This window comes from Myodes glareolus, chromosome 4 (genome assembly GCF_982192425.1).
Source record: "Myodes glareolus chromosome 4, mMyoGla1.1, whole genome shotgun sequence".
Taxonomy (NCBI): Eukaryota; Metazoa; Chordata; class Mammalia; order Rodentia; family Cricetidae; genus Myodes; species Myodes glareolus.
Window position 1 is genome coordinate 33589806 of NC_142029.1, and position 7103 is coordinate 33596908.

The following is a 7103-nucleotide window of genomic DNA, read 5'->3' on the forward strand; positions in this document are numbered from 1 at the left end:
GTATGAGCAATTAGCACTAAGTAAGGGCTATATAGAAGAGAGTTTGAAGTTTCATCAATAAAATCTGCTGAATTCCAGCACATGCTGAAGATGTCGGAAGGTATAAAGAACATTCTCACCAGCCTTGAAATGAAAATAAAAAGATAATAATATTTAATCATTTGAAACATAACTTTTCTATTATAAAAAATAAAATTATATTATGGTACATAATTAGAATCATAATTTTTCTGGAACCCCTGAGTTTGCTGAAGTATGCAAAGCCAATGAGCGACCTGGAGCCTCAGGAAGAACAGGGACTGCCAAGAAGGAGAGCACGGCACTGGTTCCCCTGGCACAGACACAGAGCACCAGCAAACTGGAAAAAGAGTTGACCTAAAATCTTAAACAGTTGCTACATGGTGAGAAGAGACGCGTGTGCAATACAAGGACTCTGCAAGTCTACGTGAAGGAAAGTCCAGACTTCCTGCTGCAGTTTGAATTGAAAGATATCCCTGGTGATTTCTAATTTGGAGGGCTTAAGAAGGATGATTGGGTCGTGGGGATTCTAGCTTCAACGGTGGTTTCATCCACTGATAAATTCATAGCCAAATTGAGTATAGCAAGGTGGGACCTCAAGCTGGTAAGAGGGCTCAGTGGGTAAAGGTATTTGTTGCCAAGACTGTCGATCTGAGTTTGATTCTCAGAACCCATGTTACAGAAGAGAATGAACTCCCACAAGTCATCCTCTGACCTCCACACACAAAAGAACTGAAATTTTCAGAAAGAAGATGGGGCCTACTGGAGGAAGTAGGTCCCTGGGGATCTGCCTCTGAAAGGTAGGATATTCCTAAAGCCATTCATTCTTCATTGTTTTCTACTTTGTTGTTTTCTTCATTGTTTTCATGGTCTCCATGAGGCCAACGGCTCCGCTTCCAACATGCTCCTCTTTTCCACGCTCCTCTGCCTTACCACAGGCCCATCCACACAGAGCCAAGTAGCCTACAAAACAGTGAACTTCGAAGGACCATCCTTCCCTTGAAGAATCCATCTCTGGCATTCTGTTACAGGAATGAAAGGCTAAGACCCGTTCATGGGTGTTCTAAGGTTCCCACTGAGGGTTCTGCAAGGGTTAAAGCAAGAGACAAAGAAAAAACCACTCTCTATTGTGTAGACCTAAAAAAGAGGGAATACTCCAACTACAAGAAAAATATGAACTCCAACACAAAGTCTTTTTTTTTTCTGTGTCCAGGGAAACAAGAAAAGACTGTTGCAGGGAAATTGACTCTGGGTACAGGCAAAGACCCACTGCAGCTGGAAAAAAAGAAAGAGAAAAATGTTGTGGTTAAGAAACCTTCACATACCCAATACTTGATTACGTCTACATTGAAAGGGATTGAGTTAACTCAAAAAGAGATCAGTTTCCAGGCATTAGAAAGGCCCTGGTTCAGTCCCTGGCATCACAAGAAGAGATAAAGACAAGAGGAAAGAAGAGGGAAGGGAAGAAGGAAGGAGGAGAGAAAGAAGGAAGGAGGGGATGAGAAGAGGAAAAGCAGGCCAGCAAGGTGACTCAGCAAGTAAAGACACTGTCAAGGAGGCTGATTCCTGAGGTTTTTTTTAAAATATTTATTTATTTATATTTTACATACATTGGTTTTGCCATGAGTGTTGGGTCTCCTGGAACTAGAATTACAGACAATTGTGAGCTGCCATGTGGGTGCTGGGAATTGAACCGGGGTCCTCTGGAAGAGCAGTCAGTGCTCTTAACCTCTGAGCCATCTCCCTAGCCCCTGATTCCTGAGTTTGATCCCTAGAATATTCATAAAGGAAATAGAAAACCAGCATGTTGTTCTCTGGCCTTCACACTCATGCTGTGGCATGTGTACCCACACATTTACAGGCACACAGGCTATATACAAATAAAGTTAATGCAATGATGTCTTTTTCACAAAAGAAAAGAGTCAAACATGACAATAGAGAACTTTCTCCATTCCACCTCCCTGAGGCCAGGCTAGCAAAGGCTAAGTGGAAAGAACAGAGACCCAGAGACCAAGAGAATCTAGAGAGAAAGTCTCCCAAGTGTTAGCTCCCATAAACTCCTAAAACTGAGGATAGAGCAAAGGCATGGGAAACCTCCAGAAGCCTAGGCTGGAAGGAAATGAGCTAATTTCTAGAAAAATGTGGAAGCTATGGTGAGTGTAGTCATAGCAACAATGAAATTCCTAAAGTGTACTGATTACAGTCTCTCTCTCTCTCTCTCTCTCTCTCTCTCTCTCTCTCTCTCTCTCACACACACACACACACACACACACACACACACACACACATCAAATCTAGGGCAAAATTGATGTGTTCATTTTAGTAATGCATATATTTACCTCAGACCTCAGTGAAGATGTATAATTTTCTTTCTTTTTTTTTTAGAGACGGGGTCTCACTATGTTGCCCAGGCTGGAGTGCAGTGGCTATTCACAGGCGCGATCCCACTACTGATCAGTGCGGGGAGTTTTGACCTGCTCCGTTTCCAACCTGGGCCAGTTCACCCCTCTTTAGGCAAGCTGGTGGTCCCTCACTCCCGGGAGATCACCATATTGATGCCGAACTTAGTGCGGACACCCGATCGGCATAGCGCACTACAGCTCAGAACTCCTGGACTCAGGCGATCCTCCTGTCTCAGCCTCCCGAGTAGCTGGGACAACAGACGTGCGCCACCGCGCCTGGTGAAGACATATAATTTTCAATCACAAGTTATAATATATGAGGCTGAAGAGAGAACTCGGCATTTAAAAGCACTTGCTGCTCTTACAGAGGACACAGGTTCAGTTCCCAGCACCCACATGGCAGCTCACAGCTGCCTGTAATTCCAGCTCCGGGAGATCTGATATCCTCTTCTTACCTCTGTGGACATTTGCACTCATATACACATTCCCACACACGGATACATAAACATTTAATTTAAATAAAAAGTTTAATTAAGAAATGTATAAATAAACTAGGTATGGTGGTGCACATCTTTAAGCCCAGCACTCGAAAGGAAGGGTAGGCAGGCAGATTTCTAGGTTCAAGGCCAGTCTAGTGAGGGGCCAATTGACCATGTGCTCCAGTCACTAAGTGTGAAACATAATGCATTTTTGTAACCTATAACTTAAGCAGCAACTATTGAATGCTTAAAAAAATTACAAATCACCCAAATCTTATCACCCGCTTCATTCACTGGACAAATAAACAAATCACTTGCTGTGGAATATTATTTTAATAGGGAAAAGATGGGTTAACTAGGAAAAACTATGCTGCAGAATAGTTAACTGTGTGAAGGTGTGTTACATTTGTTTATGCTGCATTTGTTTAATGATGTAGGGATAGGCTCCACTTGTTTGTGCTACTTTTGTTTAATTAGGTAAAGATGTGTGGCAATTGTTTCGCCTTGTCTGCCTAAGGCACCTGATTGGTTTGTTTTGTTTTGTTTTGTTTTTCAAGACAGGGTTTCTCTGTAGCTTTGGAGCCTGTCCTGGAACTAGCTCTTGTAGTAATTGGGTTTTTTAAAAAAAAAAAAAAAAAAAAAACAGCTGAATGGCCAGTAGCTAGGCAGGAGAGGAATGGGCAGGCCTGGAGGACAAGAGACAATAAGTAGGAGGAGAAATCTAGGTGGAAGGGAGGGAGGGAGGAAGGAAGGAAAAAAGAAAAAAGAAAGGAAGGAAGGAAGAAAGGAAGGAAGAGAGAAAGAGAACAAAAAGGAGAGAACAAGGAAGAAAGATAAGGACATGCCTGGGGCCAGAAGCTAGCAGTCACCAGACAGACAGACACAAGAGGCAGTGAAAGTAAGATAGTAAGATATACAGATGAAAAGAAAAGTGAAAAAAAAAGAAAAAAAGAAAAAAAACCCTGAGGCAAAACATAGGATAAGGCCAAGCATTCATGACTAATAAGAAGTCTCATGTTATGATTTGGTATCTGATTGCTGACCCGAAAGAAAAAACCTGCTACAGTCGCTGGCAGGCAATGGAACATTCGTGTTTATCTTGTGTGAACTCTGTGCCATCATTTTCTGATTCTTGGGATTCACTGAGATGTCTAAGACTTTGATGAGCTACAAAATTCATGCACAATATGAATTTTCACTACTTGAACTGTTTATTGAGGCCCCACAAGCAAATGGTCCTCGGAACATGACTGGTGCTATCCAGCACTGAAGAGATTGCCATCTAAGTAGGCTGCATTCGTGCAGACAAAAGAGCATACAATGGTGTAATGGCTAACTGTGAACAACAATTTAATTAAATTACTAATTCAATATCTTCTGAATGTAGGAGCATTGTGTGGCAAATATTAGAATATAGTTTAGCAGATTCACTAGACACAGCCAGCTCTGTCAATGCTGTACAAGAATCCACCTGTCAAAGAGAACAAATTGCTGGATGTTAAATGAAAGACAAAGCTAAGCTTCTAAAACAGTGAGAGGAAGAAACAGGAAAAGAAGGCATGGTGAGACTAGTAGAGGCACTGTTTTGAATGAAATGTTATTTTGAAGATGGAAATTCTTGATAGTTTTTAAATGGGAACATGCACTTGACCGGAACTGCTTTGCAAGAATGGGTTCAGTAAATAAAGAGGAGCAAGAGCCAGCAGCAGAAAGTCATTGGGCAGATTGGCAAGAGCAGGTGGAGGCAGACAGAGCACTGGGGAGGGAGCACGGATGGCCAGCAGTGGAGGGTGATTTTGCCAGTTTTGTCCCTGCGATGAGACCACTTCTGTGATACAGACCAGCTGAGGTTGACAAACTAGAAGCGGTCAGACGAGTGGACAGAACGCTCCATGGAGTCCATCGCAGCAGAGTCAAAAGATGTCTCTGACCTCTTTTGAAGCAGAGTCAAAACCACCCAACCAGGCAAAGGGTTTGCTAAGTCAGTATTTTCAAATTCCTTTTCAGCCACAGAGCATAAACATGTAAACAATGGCTTGACTTACAGATTTCCCAGCTCTGACAATGGCGCAGACAGGACATGCAATAGTATCTTTATTGAACATCTGCAGACTTCCATTGCATTCATCTGTAAACAATAACGTCCATACTGTTTGCACTGCATCATCAACCACCTGGAGCTGACTTAAGGCATAGAATTCAGGGGAGTGTGAGTAGGTTACATGCCAATACTGTGTCGTTTTAGATAAAGGATATCCAGGGACGGTGCTGTCCATAGTTGGCCCTGGAGCCTGTCCCCTTTAGATTCAGAAGTATGCCGGCATCCTGGAGCTAAAGTGTGATGTTCTGCAGCTCCGATGTATTAAACACATTTTCAGCTTATGTTGTTTTCAACTTATAATGGATCTATCACAACAAAACCTCATTGTGAGTCAAGGAGCATCCAGGTAGGAATGTTTAACTCATTGAAACCCCTCCTCCATCCTCAGCAGGGGCTCATGAAAAGATTCTGTATGGTCTCAAAGGGACCCTAAAGCAAATTTAAAACCATGAATGTTACTCAAAAGAGATAAGCCCTCTCTCCAATTTTAAAAATTAATAGCGGTTCCAAGTGGATAGCACAATCCTACCTGAATTCAGTATGATTTTTTTTAAAAAAGACATGAAGTTCATCAAGTTGGGGGAGGGAAGGGATATATTGGAGCCAGCTGGAAAGAAATGTAGGCAAGGCATAGGGGGTGGATATGCAAAAATACATGCTCATATATAAAATTTTCAAAGAATAAAGAATATACAAAAGAAAAAAGGGATTCAAGGATGCCTGGAAAGAAGAAAGGAAATCTTATATAGAATAAGGGAGAATGCAAAAATCGATCAAAGTCAGTCAGATTAATCTACAATGGCAAGTATCTTTAAAACACTTGTCCACCCAAGGAGCCCCTGCTCGTTCTTCTTATTAAATTCTTCAAACTCAGACTCACAAAGAATAATGAAAGGTATTGTGTGTTTGAAGTACATCAATGCGCCCACCACTCATATCTGCTGAATATAAATATTTTACCTTGTTTGATTACATCATTTTAAAGAAATAAAATTCTGCAGGTACAGTTAAAAAGCCTGTTTTCCTTCTTAATCTGATTCATCTTATCACACCAGACAACTGATATCCTAAGGTTAGTGTTGACTTTTGCTGTTAATATGTCATTGTTCTACTTTGTGTGAATCTAAATGCATGATATTATCTTTCTGTTTTACAAGGACGGGTATCGCTCTATATTCTTCCTATGTAACTTTATTACTCAGTCTTGTTCTTTTTCTGCATTTGTGTCTGTGTATGACGTGTGTACATGTATGTGGGCATGTTCACGTATATGGGCATGTTCACATGTGTATAGTCACGCGAGCCTGTGCTGGTACATAGATGTGCATGCATGTGGAAGCCAGATCCCTGAGACTCTCTGGCCAGCCAGTCTATCAAAATCAGCTATCTCCAGGAACAGTGAGAGACTCCGTCTAAAACCTAAAGTGGAATGGGGTAGATGAAGATACCCAGGGTAAACTCTAACTTCACAGGCACATCCATGTGCACTTACACTCGAATACACATGTGCATGTTCATGCAAGCACACACACACATACACAAATACACACACACACACACACACACACACACACATGGCGCTGCTGTGTGCTCCTTCTGGCAAGTCCCTTAAGTTCAAGCCTGTCCTGGCAGGGACTGGTACATCCCTGAGGGATTTAGGTACAATATTTTGTTCTTCTGATGGAAATGTGTGCCGCCTGGTCCCTATAGTTTAATTTAGAACAATTAAGGTTCAGAGTACATGAGCTGGCAAGGCACATTACAAACAATGGCTGCAGAACAAACTGCAAATCAATCCACAGTAAATCACCCTGAAAATCCCTGCCTGCTCCACGGAGTCGCAGAGCCAGCCTGAGTCAGGCCTTTCTCCTCATCCTTCTGGCTTCATCCCAGCAGCCAGGCCTCTGATGCTAAGGTTTGTAATGATTCTGTGCAGTGTTTGTTCTTTAGTCTCGGGCTGGGGTGGGAGTGGGTAAGAAAGGATGCTGAAGCGATGTGGCTCAGCTCAGAAGTGTTTCACCCCACAAATGGAAGAGTCCTTTCCTTTTCCTAACCCTCACTCATATCAATACGTTGTGGAAAAGAGTCCCCGTCCCTGGACAG

At 42.3% G+C, this 7103-nt stretch overlaps 1 non-coding gene across 1 annotated transcript; it reads right to left on the reverse strand.

The window, feature by feature from the left end:
* Positions 1-2400: 2400 nt before the first annotated feature.
* LOC148122226 (signal recognition particle RNA) lies at positions 2401-2701 on the reverse strand. Its single transcript, XR_015737779.1, has one exon.
* Positions 2702-7103: the final 4402 nt, after the last annotated feature.